Source organism: Dermacentor albipictus, chromosome 10 (genome assembly GCF_038994185.2).
Source record: "Dermacentor albipictus isolate Rhodes 1998 colony chromosome 10, USDA_Dalb.pri_finalv2, whole genome shotgun sequence".
Taxonomy (NCBI): Eukaryota; Metazoa; Arthropoda; class Arachnida; order Ixodida; family Ixodidae; genus Dermacentor; species Dermacentor albipictus.
In genome coordinates this window covers 13,144,062-13,168,843 of record NC_091830.1, presented here as the reverse complement: position 1 = coordinate 13,168,843, position 24,782 = coordinate 13,144,062, and the positions used below count along the sequence as shown (strand labels likewise).

General features: G+C 47.0%; 1 protein-coding gene across 4 annotated transcripts in view; it reads left to right on the top strand.

Annotated features, from left to right (window-relative positions):
* LOC135915810 (NF-kappa-B inhibitor alpha-like) overlaps window positions 1–24,782 on the top strand; it is a 96,719-nt gene that overhangs the window by 37,047 nt on the left and 34,890 nt on the right. The window contains exon 1 of one of the 4 annotated variants that reach the window (XM_065448955.2): window positions 21,932–22,266. The exons of the other annotated variants lie outside the window; for them this stretch is intronic. The gene's annotated coding sequence lies outside the window, so the exon portion shown is untranslated. Of the gene's footprint in view, window positions 1–21,931; window positions 22,267–24,782 lie in introns of those variants that run through there. 4 annotated transcript variants of the gene reach the window in all.

The following is a 24,782-nucleotide window of genomic DNA, read 5'->3' as shown; positions in this document are numbered from 1 at the left end:
CAAAAGTAGCACCTGGTTCCGCCAGTGCTTATGCCTCCCTCCCGTATTCGATCGATCCTGCAGTGAGGCCACCTGCCGCGTGACGTCACAAACACCGTTCTGGAACAACACAGCTTTTACACGACCGCTTATACATAATGGATTAGGTGAAAGGGGCACCTATTTATCATACGCTACGCTATATACTGTGCCTTTACAACATTCGCAGCCTTGATGACGTAAGCGGTACGAATTCCTATATAACAAGACGTATACGCAAACAGGACCCTACAACGTAAAACTATTCCAATGTGTTTTTATTCCAATCTCCTGACGTCAAACTTACGTAACCGCCGACGCAAGCATCGGGCGGTGACCCGGCAGCGTCGCCTGAACAGCCCAATAAAACGCTCCCCTCGAGCCGTTTATAGGAGGTCACTTTTGTTTTCTTTGGAAACGAATAACACTGCCTACACTAAGCGGTTTTTCTTATTTAATTCGCTGACAAGAGGCGAGGAGCACGGTCAAGCGGAGTGGGTTTCGATGGGGCCGAGCCAGCTCACTGAAAATATAGGTGAGGGGGGAAGTGCCGGCGTCTGCGATTGGTCCGCTTTCCTTCGCTTGCGCTGGCTTGTCTAAAATCGCGACGGCATGCAACGGACAGTTGAAAATGCCGCTAAAACGGATCCTCGGTGAAGAAGAGTTGGCTGAGCGATGTCGTATACTTGCCGAAAGGGCTCGATAACGTTATAAGGCCACGCAAAAAGCTTGGTTATACGCAAATAAACCCATGCAGTCCAGCAGGTGCGAGTATCCAGTGCCTGAGCGATCGGCGGCAGCCATCTTCTATTCCTTTCGGAACGCGGAAGCCCCCGGCTATTTAAAAAAAAATCCAGTTTTGTTCGGCATATTAATGGATCTTTAACACGCGTACACGTCACTTTGACGCAATGCGTTTTCGTGGTTTTCGTGACGTCGAGTGACAGACAGGTGAAGCGGGTGCAGCCCGAAACCTTTTGACCAATAGCAGAGGGTTAATGGCGAAAAGACATGGAATCAGAAATAAGTATTTTTTCTTTTGTTCGGTCGAATCATGCATGATCAGTGTGTACACGTCATGTAAGATTGGGAGATATTGCGATTTTCGTGACGTCACATGACAGGCACGCGAAGTGCGGGGGTCCAAAAAAGTTTTTGACCAATCGCGGAGGGCCGATTGCAGAAATGGACCAGAAAAGTTTGGACTAGCTTTACGTTATAGTGTTTCCACAACTGGTGGACTCTTTCCTCACCAGCTGCGACGTCGTTTGTTTTCGCTTTCGTATCCAGACGACACAATCGGGGAGTCGCACTCGATTTGAAATGAAACGCGATCACTCCAGTATATACGGCAACTCGTCATGTATATGAATTACACATCGTTCTGCGATGAGACACGACGATGTAATCAGTTGAGGAAAACGTTGTTGTCCCGGTACCCGGCATGAAATAACATTAAAAACGGCAGCCGCGCTCCATCAACGACCTCGAACATGTACTCCCTGACCGGCTCCCTGAACTGACTTTTGTCTCGATTCATTTTGTGCTGATTGTTACACTTCGCCTGAGAACGTATGCTGGGCATTTTTGCTTGTGTACATGTTTACCAAACGACGGGAGTGCGTGAATTAGCCGTTGAGACGACACAAACATCATCATCAATAAATAAATTTATTTATTTATTACACATTGAGGATAAATTCAAAAATGAAGTAAGGAGAAATGACCGCAGGGAAAGAAAGACGAATAAAGGTTCACACACTCGGTGTGCAAGTGCACTGCACAACACCGCTACCATAAGTAGTGGAATGGGTGCAACGTATGTCATTCCTGCACCCCCCCCCCTTCAAACACACACACTTTTGAAAGCGGGCATTTTAGGCCGCACACAGGGAAGACAAACGAAACTACAGCTGAAGCTGAATTGTCTTTCTTGATTGAGTGACCACGTAGGTAGTGCTTTTCTCTACTGCGTATCCCCTGCCTGGGCAGCGGGGATCGTCTTTTTTTCCTCCTCGGGACGAACTGTAGCAGACGACGCGCAGCATTCGCCATACACGCTCGAGTTGCAGAAGAGGCCTGGCGCTGGGCAGTTACCGCCTTGACAAACGCTTGCGCTGCTTGCGTCATACCCAGTTGTTTGGGGGGAGTGCTATATCCGTATTTGAAAGCACAAGCAGCTTGCTATATTTAACCTGCGGGAGAGTGGGACATTCGGACAATGTATTAGAATCAGCCGCGCGCAGAACGAATGGTGTGTCTTACGGCATGAAACCGTTGGAATATAAAATCCTGGAACTACTGAATCTCCGTCCAGAGATAGCCAACATAGTGTTGCAGTCTCAGTATCTTATCTCTAGAATAGCAGCTTGGGCTTGTTGGTTTTCCATCCTGGTGTTAACAGCGCAAAACGTAGAAGGGACACGAGACGAGAAGACAACACCACAAAAGCTGTAGTGCTTGTGGTGTCGAAGCTTTGAACTGTGTAGGTTCCTTATGTGCCCTGAAAGCAGTTAATGAATACTCGCTTAATTTCTCCCAATCTTTATGCGTTATACACGGTGTTTAGTGGTTTTCCTCCGATATCCTCGGTAAGCTATGCAGGGCATGGTGTTCATATTTATTCCAAGTACGAGGCAATGTTCTGAGTGACGAGCGATAAATATTTATTCTCTGTAAGTTCATTTCAGCCTTTGTAGGAAGTCACTCATTGAAGAGTTCCAGGGCGTCATACTGCCACTTAGCGAAATGTTTCCCAGATTCCTAAAACAACAGCATAAGATACGCACTTGAAATTCCGTGGAAGTAGGGAAAATTTTAAGCGCAATGCGTTGCAAAACTTCCAGTTTCCTACTTTAAATGCAAGCGTTGCATATAATTAAGAAACTCTGGTTTTTCCATGTGTTTCCGTGCGTCATACGAGATTCGTAGTTTGTTTCTCCGGTGTCCTCGGTGAGCTAAACAAGGCATCTTGTTCATATCTGGGGAAAATTAGGGGCCCTGTGTGTCTAATGTGTAGGCAATGGTTCCAAATGGGTGGGTTAAATACGCCTTTTCCAGTAGAGTGTATATGCAAGTGGATCATAGCGTTATTAGCCTGTATTATGCGTGGTGTAAAACTTAAGGGGCTGCGCTGGGGGCGGGGCCATAGTTATATACAACAACTGAGGTCAAATTTTGCGGACATATGGGGAACAACGCTTCAAATTTATATGCAATGGTAAATCCGTGTTAATCAAATACAGCCTTAAAATTGTAAGTAAGTATTCGAAAGTACCATGCTGCTGTTATTAGCTATTGTTTCCCAATCTCCCAGACGACTCTGGGTTTCATATATTTTGTATTTGAAGGAATAGGTATCATTTTAAGTGCATCGTATCAGGTAGTTTTAACGTTTGTGGCTTATTGTGAAGCGTTACAAAGAACTATAGAACCCCCTTATTACTACTTTTTCATGCGTGATATATTAGGTTCGCCCCGTGTGCTCACTAAACTAAAGAATACAGCTTTATGTCCGTGACTGACGGGACGAGGGAATGAGTGATGTGTAGGTAAATATCAACGCAGATGCATAATTGGGGCTTTCGCAATAAATTACGTATGCAAGCACTCTAGAGTGTTATGAGCGTGTCTAACTAGCGGGGCAGAATTCAGCCAGCTGCCCTGGTAGAACTATAAAAGCCACCAAGGGCCAAGTTAAGCGAAAATTGCTGGCACGCTACGAAAACACTGTGCGAAGTTACATACGATTGTATTAAACGCAGCCTTTGTAGAAAACTTCTTATTCAAGTGTTCTTATTCAAGCGGAATCGACCACGGCTCGAACTTGATATGGGCGGCTGGTGAGTGCATCAGACCGTGCATTTTAACTTCCGAAGCATGTTTTGGATTCCTACTGAGCACAGTTAGGTAGGAGTAATAGGAATACAAGCGTAGGCGCTGTGGCAATCGCTTTACAGTGCGACGTCTTCGTTCAGCGGACAGTCGCACGGTGACTGGTTTTGTCAGCGTATACCGGTGCACTAAAGCCCGCCGTCACATTTCCACGACTTGCGGTCGTCAGTCACGCCAGAGCCATTGTCGACCTCGGTGTCCTCCTGCCCAGGAATAAGCGCCCAGTCGCACAAAACGAAAATTACGACTGACAAACGCAAAAAACCATTTCAGCTCGCTTTTCATGCAGCGTGCCTCTGGGCATCCCACCGCGTCCAAAACGCCGTACATTTCGTTTCTCGCGGCGCTCGCTAAGGTGGCGCCACAGGGCAGTACAGTAGGGCAATACAGGGCCAGGAAATACCTCGGGTAAGAGAATACAAATACCTTGGTGTATGGATAAACGAAGGCAATAGATATATGGACACACAGGAAAAAACAATAACAGTGAAGCGGAACAGAAATGCAGCCATAATGAAGCACAGAGCGCTATGGGGATACAATAGGTACGAGGTGCTCCGGGGTATGTGGAAAGGTGTAATGGTTCCAGGACTTACGTTTAGAAACGTGGTTGTTAGCTTTAAATCAGGGCTACAATCGGGATTCGATGGGAACCAAAGGTCAGTGGGACGCCTCGCACTGGGCGTTCACGGGAAGACTATACAAATGACGCTGTGCAGGGTGGTATGGGCTGGACTAGTTTTGAAGGGAGGGAAGCTCACAGTAACATTGATTATGAAGAACGGCCGAGGAATATGGAAGAAAGTACATGGGCTGGGAGAGTGTTCTGGTACCTGTACAGGAAGAACATTGATTCACAGGGGAGGAAAAGAACTAGGAAGCTTACTAACAAGTACGCGGCCTGTAGGGTGGGTAACACAGCAACAAAGAAGGTCAAGCGGAAAGTCGGAGAGGCTGAAATAATGTCATGGGTGGCGGCAATGCTAAATAAACCTGCCATGAGTATAACTACTTAAGAGGAAAGAACGAAATCAGGAAAGAAACCATTTATGACAACTCAAAGGGAAGCTCATTACTTTTCAAAGCGAGATCGGGATACCTTGGAACACGCACCTATAAATCGAGATATAAGAAGAAAGAAGAAGCACGTTCTTGCTGCGGTAAAGCTAGGGAAACTATGGAGCATGTTTTATTAGAATGTGAAGACGTCTGCCCAGCGGTCGATTTAGGCACCACTGGCCTCCTGAAGCCCTTGGGTTCAGCGAGAGCAGTGGAAAAGTAAACATGTCCGCAATAGGGATTAGTAAGATGCGATTGGAAGATTAGTGGAAGAAACGTAGGGAATCGACAAAAAACGGAGACGTACAAAAGCAAAGTTCGCGATACGGGACCAGAAAACTTGGTTGTGGGAGTTCATAGGGCGTTTTTTTTTCTTCTTTTTTAACCTAAGTAGGACATTCGGCAGTATAATAGCAAGAGCTTGGTGGCGCAACCCACCGCCCCGTTCCAAAGCGGAGGCTCATAACATCCATCCATAGGCGATGAATAGGCGGATCCGGGCTTCCACTGCAATGCATAAATTTTTCAGACAAGGATAATCACTTCCCAGACGAGCGTCGCCTGCTCCGTCTGTGTCGTTTCGCCATCTTGGCGTCGTCCTGGAAGGGTGCCGTCTGTTCAAGCGCTGCCGAGCATTCGGGAAGAGGGGATTCCCGGCCTCACCGCGACAACCAAGATCGTGATCCGTATCGGCTAGCAGATTACGCCACGTATACGTGGCAGTCCGTGCGCGCCTATAAAATATGCGGCAGCGAGCCAACTGCGGCTTTTAATCTCAAGGTATAGGCATGCAGCTGCGAGGGGACTAAGCGCCCGGTCTACATTCCCGTCAAGCATACCTTCGTTGTCTTGAGGACGTGGCTCCCTCTGCTTACCTCTAGGAAAATGGTCAAGCAAGATCTACTGCAACAGCTTAAGTCGTTTAGATTTCTGTGTGATCTAACTGCGATGTTTTTCTTGTCTTGCCATTGTCGTGGGCCGATGCCGAAGATAGAGCAAACAAAGCGGTAAAAACTGCACGGTGGTATCGGGGGTAAGGGGAGCAGTCTCACCTGTTTCCCTCGTGATAGCTAGTGTTTTGAGACGCTGTCGTTCGGTCGCTGCGTCTCTAGTCGAAGGAGCTGCACGGGGTCCCGAATTGGTTCTTGGGGAAGTGCATGGCGTTCGAAGTACCCGTTGGCCCACCGCGTACGGGTATAAGACACCGTAGTAAGGGGAGCTCCACCCATAACACATAGTGCAACATATATTTTCAAAAGTAACCACCCCCGGAAGCATGCTAAATATATTCTTGGAAAGCAACCTCGCTTGATTCCTCGTTTTTTTTTTTTTTGCAGCGCTCCTCAACAAATCACCATTTTACGTCAAGCAATTCTCGGTGACCAATCTAAGAATACAGTGCAAGCTGAGCCCACCAAACCGCGCTGCATTTGCTATCTGTGCCTCTGGGCTCAAAAACATAAAGAGTTAGAGGGATAGGTGACGTGGGACGAAAATAGCTATAGCGATTGGCTGGCGCATTCTTCCTAATTCTCGTTTTATTTGGACGGCGGTGCATTTACTATATACTGTATGTATATATAGGCTGTCGACTTTAGAAGAGATGCAAACAATGTTACCAACCAAGAATGCTAAACAGAGACCACGCGGACACCATAATAGAGGTCAAACATGGTGAATTTCTCGCTGTTTAAATCCGCCATCTTGCTTCCTTGAAGTCACTCGATGAAACGACGACATTCCTTGGAATCGATCAGAAGGGCATGGCGCATCGACTGATTCCATTGGTTTATTTGATCATGTCGAAAATGTCGGCAACAATCTGTCGCCATGATTTGCCGTAACATTTGGTTGTTTAATGAACGAACAGAGATGGCGTGAAAGTATTAGCAAATAAGAACGCAAACGCACACACGTAAGCATTCTCGGTCCATCGATTTGGCACTGGGATTATCGTCATCACAACATCACCGTACGCCTTTTTTTAACCTATATAGTACCAAGACGGAGGCCTTTTTTTCAATAATTTCCAATTATGTCCGTCTTTCGTCAGTATAGACTAGGCATTAGGACACTGCATGGCGTCATTTACAGCACTTCTTTCCCTTATGGTATACGGCCCCTCTGTTACCATATAGTACACCACCGGTCGATTGTCGTTTGATATGTGCGGTTGTTCGTTTCGCCACCTTTCCGCCTCTTGACGTTAGGTCTATAGGCTATATACTGTGTTCTGTGCTAACGGTCGTTGCGCGATCCGTATAGCAAAAACACACGCACGCACGCACACACACACTCGGGTACAAAAACGCACAAATGTCACTCCGTTTGAGGTATGCCGTGAAACATCTACACAAACTGAGGACCGTAACCAGGGGGCAGGGTTAGGAAAGCCTCGAAATTGTGGCCGATATACTGTTCAGAACAGTTACATAATGTCATTATGTCATTCTATACATACATACATACATACATACATACATACATACATACATACATACATACATACATACATACATACATACATACATACATACATACATACATACATACATACGTGCATACATACATACATACATACATACATACATACATACATACATACATACATACATACATACATACATACATACATACATACATACATACATACATACATACATACATACATACATACATACATATGTTCATGTATACGTTATTTATCAGCAACATGATTGATTGACGCGCAAAAGTGAGCGAACATTCCATAATGGTCGCCGCTGGCCCCGCTAAACCCCACCCGAAAAAATAATTCAATTCAAACGCTGTGCATGTGAATATCGAATGACACGCTGTGCTTCGTAGTTTGCGAGCTAGAACGCTCGGTGTACGATAACAAATGCGTCGAGCTAAAGGTATATACGCGCACAAAAGCGCATTGCGAACAGCTTGCACCAGCATATGGGGACCACCGGGGGCGATCACGTGGTGCTCACTGTCCGGCTTCTGTTATGAGTGAGCACGTTCGGCCCGCCCTCCTGAAGATGAGATACCGGGTGAGGAGGAAAGGGGGGGGGGTGAAGGAGGCGTCGCAGAATGACTGAAAAACGAGCGTCACACGGTAGTGAGGAAAATGAAAAAAAAAAAGACGATGGTACTACGAAAATAGATGCGCCGGACGGCAGTCATGGCGTTCAGACGAAGTTTGTGGCATGCCGACACACCGGGGCGGGAAATGTCTCGACACGCTGTAATCGTGGCAGTGAGGGCATGCCTCTGACTCATCTGCCGCCCCGGACACAGAGAGGTTCTGTGCGTCCGTTGTGAGCCATAGCGTGATCGGTGTTGTCTATAGCGTCAGCCGCATATTTGTGTCTTGCAAATATTACGTCCGATTCTATTGTCACTGAGCGACTCCAGTGTCCCATTTAGCTTTTTACTATTTCCATATTACATTTTTCTTTAGAGAAGATACGTTGAGTTCTTCTTGACCTTGTGATGCGCACGATACGCTTTCTGTTGACATTCAATTGAATATCGCGCGTGATTTCTGCAAGGGCTAATTGTCCCCGTTATTGTCTGGGACACGCAATAGCGGTACAGATGGTATGCGTTTGTGCGTGAAGCGCTCTTACAAAATACTGGCACACAGAAATGCGATAGGCACAAGCGTTAATCTAACTATTTCGTCAGTTCCGGAGGAGTTCTCCTCATGTATAACTAAAAATGAACAATTAACTACTACTACTACTACTACTACTACTTCTACTAGTAGTAGTAGTAGTAGTAGTAGTAGTAGTAGTAGTAGTAGTAGTAGTAGTTGTTGTAGTAGTAGTAGTAGTAGTAGTAGTACTCAGTAGTCGATTTCTGAGTAAAACAAAAACGGATTATAGGAGTCACCGGAGAAAGACACGATGTGCATGCACTTGTACACCACTACATCTCGTACCGAGTGTGCGAGACGTAACTGAGCAGTGGAGATGGTTTCAGTTTCTGTTTCAGTTTATTTCTTTAATAAGGAGGAGACATACATGTTTACATAAGTATACAGAAGGAGGTCCCAGAGCATGTGGCTGAAAGGGGACCTCCTGTCAGAAAATATATACATTAAAGGAAATACAAGGCATAAAACAGCAATACAGTAGTCACTATGAAGATTATTCAAAGTATAAGTACAAACTGTAAAGTAATATGTGACCTTAAAATTTGAAGTTTAACATGAGCCAGTGCCGTGAGCCGTACAGGAAAGGCTGAAAATGCATCCACCACACGCTTGAAGACATGTCTGAACGCGGCGCTGAACGTTGTTAAACACTCGGTGTATAGGCTTGCTGGCGTTATCTGTATAATGCGCTGGGTATATTTGCTGACTGTATCTCCTGCAGTATGTGTTTTTGTACACACGGCCTCTGAGTGCACTTCACGGACGTTATCAGACGAACTGAAGGCCTTACGTTATTTACACCGCGCATGAAACCACGATATATCGTTCGCAATTATCATTACACTTCCGTTTATTTTTCTCACCGCGCAGCAACTTTCCGCACACCCCGTATAGACGCTTATGTGACGACCGACAGTTTCCTACGAAGCTTGTTGGAGGGAAATCTGGCGCTGCGATCGCTTACCAAGAGAATTGTGGGCAACGCGCACTGGTTTGTCTAGCCTTCGTGGTTGTGTCTCCAGACGATCTTATTGCGCCGTCATTTGTAAATATCGAAGAAAACATCTTTTTTTTTTAAACGTCACGAAGGCAATATATTTCTGTGCACGCACACAATTCCTACGAATTGTTGCAGCTGCAAAGTAACGATTTGTTGAAAAATGGGTCGTGTACAAATCTATAGGTCTTAGCAACAGCCCTCTCGGGATAACAGATACAGATCTCTAAAAGCACACCTCTTGCAAGGAATTATTATAGAAATTTAAAATTAGTTTGCCTTTATGTTGAGTCGTTTGGGCTAGAAATAGACTTCTTTTTTGTTGAGATGCGATTGAATGTCGCGTGATTCTCGCAAGTGCTATGCTTTTGTGGGTCAGTATGCGCCGGAAGCAATAGCAGAGCCGGAAACGCGTCATACAGACGCCACGTTTCGGACGTCATATGTATTGTCTGTTTACAAAGCAACTAAATAGTTCGAAGCCGGAAGAACGAAGTTTAGACGAGATCTGTGTACCAGGGCGTTCTCAATCGCTGGCTTATAACCACCCTATACCTATACTCGCAGCTGCCACAGACACTAGCGCCAGAGTTTCCCCTAGCGTACAATTTTTGCGGCGAACTCTCTATGACCATCTGCACTGCACAAAGGCCTATAAGAACAAAGACGCATTCGTGTATATCCTTGGTGCAGGTTGAACGTTATGTTTCGTCTCGTTGACAGGCCTTGGCTTCTAGCCAGCAATGAAGACAGTTCTCAATCTGTGACGAAAAGGAAAGTTCCTACTAAAAGAGAAGCACGAACAAGGAAAAAATAATAATAATGAGGAGCTTGACGCAAACAGTTGAGCACAAGGATAATGTAACTTAGAGAGCGCGGCGTGGGACGCATACGAGAATACCTTAGGAATTCACGACTAACATTCATTCAGCCCGCGCGCATGGCCTAGCTATATAGCTGATCACACACGAGCGCTCGCTTGCAACGCCTTGCGAATGTCGCGAGTTATATTTCCGCGTGACTCACACAGATGCGATGGCGACGACAGCGCCTATAACGCATAATCGTTTTTTTGTCCAGCATGCGCGACGCAAGCACGGCTTGTCGCTGAACAAACTATCGCGAGCGTAACCGGTAAAAGCTGACGGAAAGGTCATCGTATACGTTGTCACCATGGCAAAGGAGAGTGATGAAACAAAATCGGCAGTTTAGCCCGAAGAGCGAAGCACTGACTTGCGATAGCAAGGTTTAGCGTTGCACCGGAGCTTCTCGGACGACATGTTCAAACTATACGCATGCTTAAAAGGAAAAAAAAAAACAGTCAAAAAACGCAAAGGACAAGAGGAGAGGTTCACACCAGTCGTTGTGGTGTGAACCTGTTTTTTGACTGGTTTTTTTCCTTCAAGTATGTACCAACTGGCCCGGATTTCAACCCTTATGCTTAAAAGCTTCAACACGCCGTGTAGGGCCTGTGCAATGGCGTCGCACAGGCACCACTGCGTTGCCCGTATAAGGAGCAGTGCCGGTTAAGATAGCGTCACATTCATGGTTTGAGCACCATAATATTGTTTTGTGCGTTTTATATTTAAAAGTTTGATGATATTTAAGATAAGAGACGTGCGTTGTGAACGCAACGTGTCCTTACTTGTCCGCGGGATGCCCTTTTCAAAACATTCTGAGGAATAATTCAGTCAAGAACGTAAGGACTATTTTGAGCAACTTTGGTGGTTGAATAGTATGAGATCTATCTCGCATATATAAGTTTCAGATACGCTGCATGTTCGCTCGCGCCAACATGCACATAACCATTGTGTGTGTACACTGCATATTTTATACATGTGACAAATCACGTTTAACTCTACTTTTCCGTGGGTCTGTGTTCTTATATGTCAATTAGTGAGGACTCGCACGCTGCTTTGAGAACGTGTCATGTATACAATCCTTCGTTTCTTGTATATGTTATCGTCCTGGTGGAATTGTGGTTGTGACTCAGTGTTCGTAACGTCCCTTGTTTAAATAAACTTTTTTCTAAACACACCTTTGCATAAATGTACATGTCTTGCGGGCTGTCATTCTGAATATTCCAAGAAACAGCTGTGTCGAGAACTATGCGAGACAAGGCGTGAGCAACTTTAGCGATAGAATGGTGCTGAAATATAACACGCATATACCACGCACGTCACGTAGCCAGGCGTGATACATACCTATGCCTAAATATATAGGGGAATTTTCGCTCACGGGGACGCCGACGCCGACGCCGACGCCGACACCGGAGTTTCTGCGTCGCGTTAAGATGCGCAAGCGTTCGCAAATGTCATCGCCTCGAGTTTCCGCGACCTCCGTTCGCCTCAGACACAGTGGCGAAGCAACAGGGGGGGGGGGGGGGGGCGTGGGCCCTGGGTGCACGGGGCCAGTAGGGGTGGGGGGGGGGGGGTTGTCATATACGTCTGAAGACACCCGAAAATTGTCGATATCCTCGCCTTCCTCGACTACACCCGGGGGAGGGGGGGGGGGGTGACAGAAGAGCTATGGGCCCCGGGTTGTAGACGACCTAGCTACGCCACTGCTCAGATAACTTGCAGGCCTCCCTTGTAACGTGCGATAATGGAGATCACGTAATCACATTTTACATATTTTGTTTGTTTTAGTTAGAGATAGTAGTTTAAAAAAGCTACGCTGCGAATAATTCTAGCATGCTTTTATATTGGTCGACCGTTTATTTTTGCGCAGGAATATACATATACTTGAATATATACTGCAATGACCAGGGCAGCTTTGTAGGTTTAGTAGAATAGCATTTTCCTGGCGGTCCGATAAGGATAAGCTCTTAAGTATACGCGACGCAAATGGTCGTGCCTGTACAGTATAGTCATGTATTGTGCTCATCCCCCCTCCCTGCTACGGCTACAGACCCTGTCTCCGTCCGGCAAAACAGGATTATGCGTTGTGGCCCTCTGTACCGTCGCGTGATCCTGAGAGCGTCTTTGCCCTCCGTGTACATACTTGAAGAAACTTTTGCTTATGCGTCAGTGCCCGTAGCTTGGGACGCGTACTCAAAACCCGATGGCACGAGCTCTCGGTCCACAAGGAACGCGCACGAGATGTTCGCCATACGAAAAAAACTGCTCAATGCGATCCGCCGAATTCGCGTTGTTAAACGTGACGGAGCCGCTCACGTTCGCCATGAAGGACTATATATGTGAATCAGTTGAGGGCGCGACGCCATTGCTGTTATACGGCAGTCGTCTCGAGCGGTGAGCATTGCTCTGTTATGAGGTCGACCGCTTCACGATAATTCAGCGTACATAGACTTGTACGTGACCGGCCGCTTGGAGGCTACCAGGGAAGGTACTCTGTGAGAATCCACCTGGTGCACATGTCCATTTCGTCTGCTGTTGACGTTCTGATTGGCTGCGCTGGGCTGGCACATCTGGCAGCGAGGCGGGACTTCAAGAGCAGACGAAATGGACGTGTCCACTATATAGGTGGACTCTTATAAAATAGACACTTTTAGCGTGTCCGCTATTCCGGCAAACCGGGGCGGTTTAGGCGGATTACCGGATGGGCAGGGGCGTATAGACCGTTTCATCGGGCGAGGAGGATAGGGCACGCGGAGAGCCTTTCCTCCTCTCTGGCTTGGGCGATCCGGCGCGGCGCTGCTTGAAAGTATTGCTGTCGCGTGCTGCGGAACGATTTTGAGATGTTTTAGATCGTACTCTGTGAAATTTACGCCGTGTCCGTTCATATAAGGTCATCAGGGAAGCCTTTCGGTGCATCGTTAACTACAATAGGCGGAAATATCTTTTGAGGGCGCGAAAATGTGACGCGTTTTATCAGCCGCGGTGTACTCACATTGTCAGTCGCGGTGTGTGTATGTGTTGTGAACTATTTTGCTTATATCGGTTTTAATTCAGCAAAGAAAACCGGTGTCTCTGTATTAGCAGCATGAAATGGTAAATCTGCTCAATATCTGATCGCTTGGTGTAGGGAGTAAAACATAAAGCATAAGAGCGCATGCTCGTGCACGGCCAACTTAAGGCAACCACGAAACATCTAAGCGGCAGGCGCAATCAAATATTTGTGATGCACCGGCATCGTTCTCGCGCATTTCAAGTCTAGTAGGCTTGAAATTATCACATGTCTACGCTAGCCTTCCTGCATGAGGCGGCGCTGCTCAACACAGCGATCACTGCGGTTGGTGATCCAGCACGGTACATATGTAAGCTGTGCGCTTCGGCACTGCCTTTTTGGCCTGCATACAGCCATAATATATGAGGGATCGCATAAAAAGAATGCGATACCTATTTTTGAGGACGAAATTTCCGTAATGCGTGCGAGTGCGTCGTAGAGAACGGAACGAACACAACCGAAAAAGAAATTCGGTTATCATCCTCTTTCTAGAAAAAGCAAGAGAAAACGGGCTAACGCCGCAACAGGGCCTCGCATAGTCACGCCGCACAACGTTTATAAATATATAACCGCTGATGCGGTATGCTTGGACCATGCGGTATTTAGAACAAAGATATATGTAATCCAGCCCCTACCACTGCTTAGACGCTCGCGCATTTCGTAAACAGTCCCTTTGCTGGACAAGCGTAATTCAGACTGTAAGGTATGTTGCTATCACTTGCCAAAACTATTTTAGTCAGGGGCGGAAACCTCATCCATCGAACCAAGTAGTCACGCAATGTAACCTGCAGCGAACAGTTTGAACGCTTGTCAAAGTATAACATCACAGCTCCTATCGTAGCAGAACGGTACCCACGCTCACGCTGTTACGATCATCGCGCATGTTTCATGACTCCTAAACAGCAGCTTAGAAATACAGGATAACACTGCAATAAGGTCACATTAGTAACTGGAACATTCAGAAATACACAGTTCATCTCCGAGGCTGATTGTAGACTCGAATATGCGCGCACACATCGCGCTGCGTGTTCCGTCCACCTCATCGCCAGCAGAAATTCCGGCCATGACGCCTTAAACCAGTTCAGCACGTCTCACAGAACCGTTTACCACGTAGAAGACGCACGTCATACTAAACAGGCCGCACGACGGCGAAACCAAACGCCAGAACCTGCCGCCGAGCGTATACCTGCCATGCAAAAGACCGCTTTCACCCAAGCCAGTATGGCGCTGCTCACAGGCGGCGCCACTGCGCTCCCAATATGGCGGCGCCTACGAAAAAACGGTCTATATGTGAGCGGCCGGGGCGGTGCAGCCGCCTGGTGTTGTAGCTGGCGGCTGCACCAGCTGGCGCCACCAATCTAGCCGCTCACGTTTACGCCCCCGACCATACGGTGATCCGCCCAAACCGCCCCGGTTTGCCGGAATAGCGGACACGCTAAAAGTCTCTAATACCTGCCCAGCTCGGAGACAGTGACTTTGCCGTGTGCTGAGAGTGCGAGGGCAGACGATATCCTCTCAGTATTTACGGGACGTTTTCCTCGCTCGCTAATTCCTCTGACGGGTCTTGTAAGCGGAGACGTGGAGTTTGGCGCACGAGAACAGACCTCCGGTGAAGGTCTTCCAGTTGTGTCTGAATAATTTCACTGGTTGCTATGCTCTTGAGCCTCTGTTGAGGAGCTGTATGCGGCAACGTGCGAGGCATGAATGCTGCTTGTACAGCAAGCTGCTATCGCACTTCCTTTGCTGCGATTAAAGGCGCCCCAGTTCTCCGTGGTAAACACCTTTCTGGTAGATGGACTCCGGCCTGATTCCTTCAGGGAAGGTGGCGTCATACTTCTGTCGAAGCCTGGCGGTGTTGCATCACATCTGCGTGCTGAATGCTCCCGATAACGCTCCTGAATGCAGGCTGCAGATGAGTCGCCCCCAGACTTGCGAAACGATTAAACACGGTGTTGCCGGAGACTGTAAGTTTAGCCCAAACAGTTGCAGTGTCGTTGACAGTACAATTTTTACGTCCCTCTCACCCGTATATGACAGTGTTACAGTGTCTAGAATAGTATTCTAGGCACTGTAACAGTGTGTCGTCTGCGCGGCCACTCGTGAATGGTCAAACTGGGCCCGTCTTTTAAACCGTTACCCGTAAATACACAAGGATGTACGCTATCACATATCCTCTTCACCTTGTATCTCGATCGATCCCCTCTTACGATGCATCGTGGAGCGTCGTCGAGTCCTACGCGGTTTCACGCTTCCGGGTCTATGTGAGATCAAGGTATCAGCATACGCAGATGACGTCTCCCTTCTTTCTTGAGGGGGGGGGGGGTGCTATAGCTTTCTTGAGATTATTCGATGAGTATGGAGCCCTTTCCTGCGCGCGAGCGAATGCATACAAAAGTAAAGAGACGCCCTTTGAGGCTTTCGGCGCAAGCCTCCTTGAAGGACGTGTTCAGTGGGTATAGATGGAGCGATAGTTCCGGGTGTCACCTTTCTATCCATCAGGCGATGTCTCTCGTCGCATGCGTGGACAGAGCTTCGTCGGCTGGCGGAACTGTATACGATTACATGCGGCCGCAAGAGTTTCGGTTATCCCTTCCAAATGGCGCATTCGTTATCAAATCTGTAGTGGTATTACATCTTCTGCGTTGTTTCATGTGGTGCGCTTCGCTCGTCCGCCCAGTCGCATTTCTTCTCTCTTTCTTTTTTGCGTCAGTTTACAACTGGATTGTGGAGCATTATTCTGGTCCTCCAAAATGGCGGTCCTATCCCGTACGTTCTTGCGGTCACCTCGAAGCAAGGGTGCTTTTCAGCCTTCCGTGAACTTTGAAACACGTCTGTTAGCATGTTTCAGAAGAACTTCAGTTTGGCCTATAGTTGGTGTTTACGTACTGCATATCTTATTGACCGCATACCGCCCGTGTTGTGTTTGTGTGTTCTCTTCCGCTGTCCCCGTCTTTATTTGCGGTCAATATGATATGTGTTAGCATGTGTTGCGTAATTGCTGTGTACGCGGTATTCTAGATTTAATTACCGACTGGAACTGCAGGGGCAGAAGTCCACTTATGTACTTCCTAAGGACTCCCCGTGTAGGCTTTCATCAGTTGATAATCAAACACCCCCACCTAGCTGCCGAGCGGCCTCCACGGTTTTATACGCTTGCGCGATTGCGGGCGAACGGTATGTCTCGAAAAAATCCTTACCAGATGTTGACCTGGGGCACACTGCAGCGTCTCGACTATGCGAAGAAATTGCACTATAGGCCAACTCGATAAAGATCAGCTTGAAAGAAGTGGCAAAGATAAATGGCGGGCGTTCGCATCTCAAAGCTATCTCACCTCTATCGCTATCTCACCTCCAAAGCTATCGTTCACCTCTCAAACGTAAGGAACTTGGGCTGCACGGCTGCACGGTTGACAGGTTCTGCTTGCGCCTCACCACCTCGCGGCTTTGAGTGTATTAGCCCCGAGAACGAACGCGAGCGGCGCTGCGAGCGCCGCTCGCATGACGTCAGGGCAAGGACTCGCGCCTGTCGTCTGCTACAGTTCGGGCGTTGTCCGGGCGCTTTCTGCGGTGTTTTCGTTTGTTCGCCCTCGTTCTCTCTGCTTGTATACTTATGGTGGTCGTCTCAAATATATTTTTACGACGTCTTTCTTTGCGAACATTTATTCAAAGAGCTAATTTCTTAGACAACAATGCAGCTCTCGAAGGCAACGCTACAGTTCCAGCCGAAGCGACGCAGACCAGCCCATCGCGGGTTTTTCATACGCGGATAGACAATCGCAAAAGCATAGCCTATAGGAATCCAGTTATGATACCATACCTGCCACGGTGCAACAAGTATGTCACAAAGCTGGCTATATATGACTTCTACAGCAGTTACATTGATTTTATTCCTCTAAAACAGGTTTGCTCACGACGAGTAGTTCATGGTATAATATCGAATTTTTGCATTTCCTCACAGAAACGCTCGGCAGTAGCACGGTGACTTAACTAATACTGGAGCTTAGATTCTACACGCCTCACTTGCTTCTTTAACTGCTTGTCGACATTAGGCGGTTCTTCACGTGTTTATTTTTTTTAAGCGGCGGAAATTTGAAGTAAAGTTAATAAAGGCTTACAGCTATTTACAGAGTACAAATAGGAATGTACCAATATATATTCCCTTTTCCGTGCTACACGTTCAACTCACCTCTTTAGAGCGCGTTTGTTAATGATTAATAATGCATGTTATGTTCCTCTTTTTTTGTCCACGTTACCAAGTGTATATCATTTATTTATTTCAATGCCGCATTGTGTTTTGCATTGTTATCGTGGAAATATTTCACTGTGCTTTCATATATTGTATAAATGCAATGTTTTATGGCCACTATATAAATGTAATTTATATGGCGCTTGATGTGTTACCCCATGCAGCCATATTGTACCTAAGAGGGTGAGGTTACCTCAAGCCGCGTCTGTGCGGCTTTTTTCCCTCATCCACCTCCATTTACCACTCCTCTGTACATGTGTGTGTGTGTAAATGGAAATTAATAAATCAAATCAAATCAAACTCACTTGAGAAATTTACTGGTGCTTGTTGCTTGAGGAATATACATGACAGATCTGTTTGGCAAACTGACACAGGCTGCTCGGCCCAATTTTTTTAGTGAAGTATGCCTTGCTGGACCGCATAGCTGCAGCCAGAAAGCAGTCGAAGCGTCAATGACTAGTAGTATGGGACATATTGAAGATATCGAAATTTTCCCCGTGGAGGGTCAGAAATCAAGTGAAAGTATATGCAAGGCTTGTGGTGCTTTCTTTATGAATGTTTGCGATTGGATTGGAGCAAACTTAAATTAGCCTGCAAGGTTCTCTTTTATGTACCGACGAAGCGAATAGTTATCCGTTTGTATAAATAAATAACGCTGGATCAAGACTTGGTGAGACAAAATGTGCTTGAATTTTCCTTTTGTAGGCAATCTAAGCTGCGTAGTAATAGCTCGAGAATACTTTAGCCATTCCAGTTGGCGCTGTAAAAAAAATGCTTTATGGTTTTAATTCGAAGTTGAAGTGAACTGATGGGTTTCGCGAACATAGCGTGCCTCGCCATACGGACAGTCGATTGCTACCGTTACGTGATCAGGGGTGTGCCATATTGTCGATAAAGGCTACTGAGGGCCACTATGATACATTTCATCACTTTCAATTGAGTGGCTCTCGATCTAAACAACGAAACTTTTCTCTCAGGTGATTGCTACTATGGTGTTTGTGAATTAGCTATGTAAATACTCTACATGACGCGCCGTCGTGTTAGCAGCCATGAGCAATTCGTTTTTTGGAGGCCTGTTTCAGAGGGGGATGAAAGTAGCAGCAAACATTTTCATAAGAAATGCGCGCCTAACTATTTTTTTACGCATTAATGAATGGCCATATTTGAATAGAACAACACACTAGAGTAATAGGAATCATGATGACAGCTTCGCTGGGCAGTGTCTTTCTAACATCGGATAACATGTTGACGCCAATAACCAAATTTTTCTTCCACGTAAAATGCAATACCTCTCATAGCTAAATACTAAAGGAATGTTAAGTGTTTAGCGAAGCATCATACACAACTTCGCGCGTTGAATTTGCAGATATTCTTTTTTTAGTCAAAATTTACCGATAGACACGGCGCATATATGCATTGCAAAAACTAGTAGACCCCTTTAACGCTACTTAGCTTGCGATATCCAAGCCGCAAAGTTTCTCGACTAACACGCTTTTGAAGAAGAAACTGTGGTTAAGGTATGGCAGCTGAAAGAAGCCGACGTATTCTTCAATACGTACGGCTCGAGCCACCTATACCCCTAGCATACACGAAGGGAACGAGCGCGCGCGGCAGCCGAGCGAGCCGGAGCGAGCGGCGTCCTGGCCGTGACGTCACTCGCTAGAGGGCGCCATTCCTCTTTCTCGGGGCTAATAGCACGTTCTGCATCTTGTCCACAGCGCGGGAACAAAAAAAAAATTATTCGTTAGCGGATAAACTTTCTGGCGCCTTCCGAGTCGTATATACGTTCTCAGTGCGTCTCTAATTCACGTAACAAGGCACAGACTCAGTTTATGAACTTACTCTTGTGTGTTGGTGCACTTGTAATTTGGAAAAAGGCGTGGTTCTGCAGCTCTGATCGTGTGTCATTGCCCATGCTGAGATATTAGTCAGAATTGTGTGCTGCGTATCATTTTTGTGCGTTCCCGAAAGGCTTTATTTGTTGACCGTCCTTGCAAATTCTGTGTTTGCCCTTGGACGCGTTATTCCTGGACTGTTCTTGAAACTGTTGTGTGCAATATGGAGTTTTTGTAGTATGTTCCGATTACTATAGCTTTTGAGAACTCTCTGTCTTCATTTCTCCTGTCAGTGTCACTGTCGCGAATTGCTGACGTGTGTTGACTACCGTCCTTCGACTCAGGCCCGATGAGTACAAACATTTAGGTGTCACAATTACAAATCGTCTGATATGGTCCAACCATATTAAGAAAACCTGCTCATCTGCGCCAAAAATACTTGGGTTTCTTTTTTTTCTTTGTGGCACAGGTTAAAAGCACCACCATCCCACATCAAACTATTGGCCTAAAATGCTTTTATACGACCCAAATTTGAATATGCAAATGGAACTCACATTTAAGAAAGATATTAAGAAACTTGAAATGGTGCAACGAAAAGCGGTTCGTTTCATCTTTAATGTCTATGAGAGGAATGATTTATCAACAACGTTCATAGCTACTGACAACATTCCTTTCTTACAGTACCGAAGAGCGACAACTGAAGTTTTTCCACTCGCTATGCTTCCGTAAATTTGCTATTAGTCCTGAAAACTACGTAAGGCGCCGGCATCCTAGACAAACCAGACATACGCATCCTCACTCCCTTGAACCGTACTTCGCGAGCAAATCTTTACGTGGCTCTGAATTTGAAGATTATGTATTTTTCTTCATGACGACAGGATTCAAACTATGATGGCTGTCAAATTAGTGCTTTGCTGTGTTGCATGACTTTTACCCGTATATATAGTTACTACAGTGTGCTCTACTACTGAACCGTATTTTCACTTCTATTTTTGTATATTGTCTGAATTTATTTGTTAGTTTTCTTTGTATTATGTCACCCCTGCTTCGTCTTCTTACTGATGTGTGTTCTAAATAATTTTTTTTTAATTGGAGGACGCTTCAGCTTCGCCTTTAAGAGTGGATCGCGATAGTGTTTTAAAGAACCTCTTACTGTTTTTCATGATTCCCGGCAACTGTAGCGTATGTAACCGTGAAGTTTACCGGGAAACGCTGGCTGCGAACGATATGGACGAAGGCGAGCTTTCTGGTCGAAACGCGGCCTCTTGCGTGAGTCGATCTCCTGTTATTGTTTCGCACTTTTAATATTTTAGTCTGAGAAGAGCTAACGTAAAGGACATGCGCTGTTGATGTTTCTATTCGTTCTATTGGTTTGTGGGCTGTCTCAAAATTCCGAGGAATAACTTTGTAAAGAATGAAATGCAAGATGAGAGCAATTTTGGTGGTGGAGAAGTGGTTGGGTATGCGTGGTTCGGAATTTGGCGCGAAATATTCTTTCTGGTGAAGCTACGTCCGACGCCACTCTCGCGTGAAAATTTTTAACCACATTGTGTAAAAGTTTCGCAGCATTTGCTTCCCTTTTTCGCAGTGTTTCAGTACATCGGCGTAGCAATTTGCGATATACAAAAACGATATCGACGTTTACGGAAGCAAGGCTACGCGGTATAAATACAAGCTTGCTTGAAACCACTGTGGCGCTGTTGACGCGATCTCATCGCGCCAGTTTCGGTTCTCAGAAAGCGGTGAACTCACCTGAACTCTGACTAATTTTGGCTGCGAGAACTCGAGCAAATCGACCGCCGTTACAACGCTCGGATCGATGGTGCATACTCGCAAAGTACGCGATCCGAGGTGGCAATGCACACCGTTCGGTCGTCGCGCTGGCCGCTGCAAGGTAACAGAAAAAAACAAAGAGAATCCGATGCAAATGCACGGCGAAACGTAGAAGAGCGTTCCAACTGCGCAGCGACGTTTCTCTTCGTTTCCCAATGCGTTCGTTCGGCGGCCTGTGTCTTCGCTTCCCACCCGATAAGACGAGAACCCCGTGAAGTCAACAAGTCATTCCGGCCAAGTAAGCGACGCCGCCGCTTTTGTTTTAATGACGCCCCCGAACCGTACGAGTGAAGCGCGCGGGTTCTTCGCCTTTTCCGGACCACACCATACGGCAGGGGACAGCCAACACAGCGGGCAGGAAACGCCAGCAAAGCGGGCGAGCGAGGTCGTCACATCCATGTATTGGAGAGAGCACGGACTTCCGGTTTTCCTTTTTCGAAAGAAGAAGCCACGTGACGTTGAAGCCGCGTTTCCATTGGTCGGAGCGTCGCTAGCGTCGCTTCCATTGGCCGGATAGGCTGGCCGTCTGGCGAAACGCCGGTTTCCTCTCCCAGTCGCTGCCGCAAGCCTCGTTGCCCGCCGCCCGCATCGAGTGGGGTTTCCCCCCGTTCGGGCTTGTCGGTCGCCGACTATGCCGAGCTTCATTTTGCGGACGCCGCAGCGGAGAGCCGATGGCGGATACCGACGGCTCTGTCTTCTGACCGAACGGTGAAAAAAAGACACGGCGAAACGAGGGAGCAAGGGAAGTAATCGTGCCCGTCTGAGACGCAAGGCGACTCGGGGAGTACTGTTCAACGTGCCAGCCTCGACAGTACGGATAACCCACGAGGTAAGGGACCCGTCGTGTGCTTGGTCCAGTTCGTCGTCGCTAGGCCTAAGGAAGGTGGCCCCCTCTCGCATCTTGGTGCCCGCGCCGTCTCTGATCGGTTTGCTTACTTTATGCGCGACGCGACGGCCATGCCTTCTTCCGAGAGGCCTTCGAACCCGGCAACGTAAGAGAGGGGACGGACTAGCCTAGCCAGTGAGTGACCCGTCTGGGTAATAATAACCTGTCCCGATCGCCTCGGTTCATTCGCTGGTGCAGCACCGCTCGGCGTTGCGTTGTGCAACGGAGGCTTTACGATCACGCCTTCGAGAATTGCCCCGTGATTTTGAGCTGCCGAGGCGACCACCTTCTTTTCTTTTTTTTTTTCAGTTCGATGGTCGCCGAAATAAATGTCTACGTGTTCCCCTTCCCCACCGTCCCGCTCTGACGTCGGACTCCCCTCCCCACTCTCGATTTTTTTCTTCCCCATTTGTGGTTCCTATTTTTTGCCCCTTGAATCGCCTCTACTAGCTTATCGATTGCACCTGCAGTCTGGCGTAGACGGCCGGACGCCCCAGGTCCTCATGGCTGGACGAGCATTTTTCTCTTTTTCTCATGCGGCTTTTCATATACAAGCATTACTTTTCGAGCTGTCACTCAGCGTTTTGCATAGGTCGCCTCGAGTTGTTCAATGACGTTTCCGTGTTTAGCCTTCCGCAAACTCTGTCTTACCCGAGTCCTTTGATAGAGGTCACAGAATCCGCGAGCTTGTCTTTCAAGTTCGCAGTCCGGGCCTGTTTATTTCGGAGATTCCTTCGCCTGAATTCACTTATATCAACCACGACTTCCGGTGAATTCAAGCCGACCGCCAGTACCCGGGCAGATCGGTTCAGCTCGCGTCGATTTCAGTTTGCGCGATGGCGTACAGCTCCACCCCGATGCTTCTCCTGCAGCATTTGTATGTATCTTTGCAGCGACAGAAAGCTTAACACATTTGTAGGATTTCATTGTGGCACGAGAAGGAAGGCGTGCAGAACGTGTACACACACACACACACATACACAAGAGAAAACGGTAAGAACACGTGATCTTGCACCCAACTGCCATTTGACGCGCTCGCAACTTGGTCGCTATCAGTCCTTCGGCAGCATTGGCGCGGTGCTATCTTCCGGAGAGTCGCACCCCCCCCCCATATATCTAGATATCGTCTTTCCTCGGAAATGTCACTGAACTGATAAGCAGTGCGTTCGTAAATTTTCCACCGTGACGCGTACCGAGGGAATACCGTGTTATCATATCTACGCGACGGGGTACTACTAGCAGGATTCGTACACCTCCTTGTAAAAACCTTGAATTTGAAACAAAATAAAAACTCAAGGGCTCTTCAAACTCCTTGTAAGGAAAATGCGCTCGTTCCTTGAAAACTGGGGTTGGGAGGTGACTTCAGCATAGCACTCCATTCATAGTAACAAAATCCGCACTTGACACTTGTCATGTCACCATTTTTGTGGTTTTGCTTGTTTGGTTAACTTCGCGGACAGTTTTGGCCCAAATCGAGCCATTTGGCCCGATTGTGGCCAGTATTGTCACCGAATGAAGTCGGACAAACTGTTGCCGCATCGAATGAAAGCGTGCAGTGTGCATGATTGGACATCAACTGCAATGGGCAAGTCCTCTTTGAAACGCGACCTAACGAGCTTGAAGAGCGCGTTCAACTCTGCAGCATCCTTGATGCAAAGAACTGCAGCTTAGATTTCAGTATTCGTTGATACGTATATGTGGAGTGCAGTTCTTTTACACCGCTTTGGATTATCCCCCCTCCCTGAGAAGAGTTAGCCTTGAACTTGTGGGATTGTGGCCTTAATGCGCTTGAGGGACCGAGGTTTGAATACCGCCGCCGGACCCGCCTCTTTTTTTGGCGCTGAGCCGTGCTTCCTCTCAAGGGCTGCAGAAGACAGCGCCAACATCTTTCTCAAGAACCTCTTCTCTCTCATGTTCTGCACGACCCTTGTGGAGGTTGCTAGGTTCTGGTATGTGTGTCCGGCGTACACAGAGTGTGAGGCGAAGGTGTTGCAGTGACGTGGGAGTGCGGCTTTGCTCACTAAATTTCGGCCCTGAGCCAGCCATGCTCCCTGCAGGGAAGCAGAAATGGGGCCCCTTCCCATAATAATATATATATATATATATATATATATATATATATATATATATATATATATGGTGTTTTCTTTAGCTGCACCAATTTCTTTTAAAAATTGCCTATGGCAGAAAGCATAATTGTAACCATTGATCTAAATTACTGGATGGGGCGGCCACTACTTCTACGAGGAATCAGAATGTTCAATTGAATAAATAACGTAATTGCTATGATTTTTTAACTAGATACTTACCCTGCATATTTCGTTCTACGATTTATAGCCCCTGAGCAGGCATGGCATATACACTTGAAACGAATTCCTTAGGCAGGACCAGTTCTGAGATATTAATTTTCGATGTCTGCGGCGAAATGTATTGGCGTTCCAGTTACTTTTTTAAGAAAC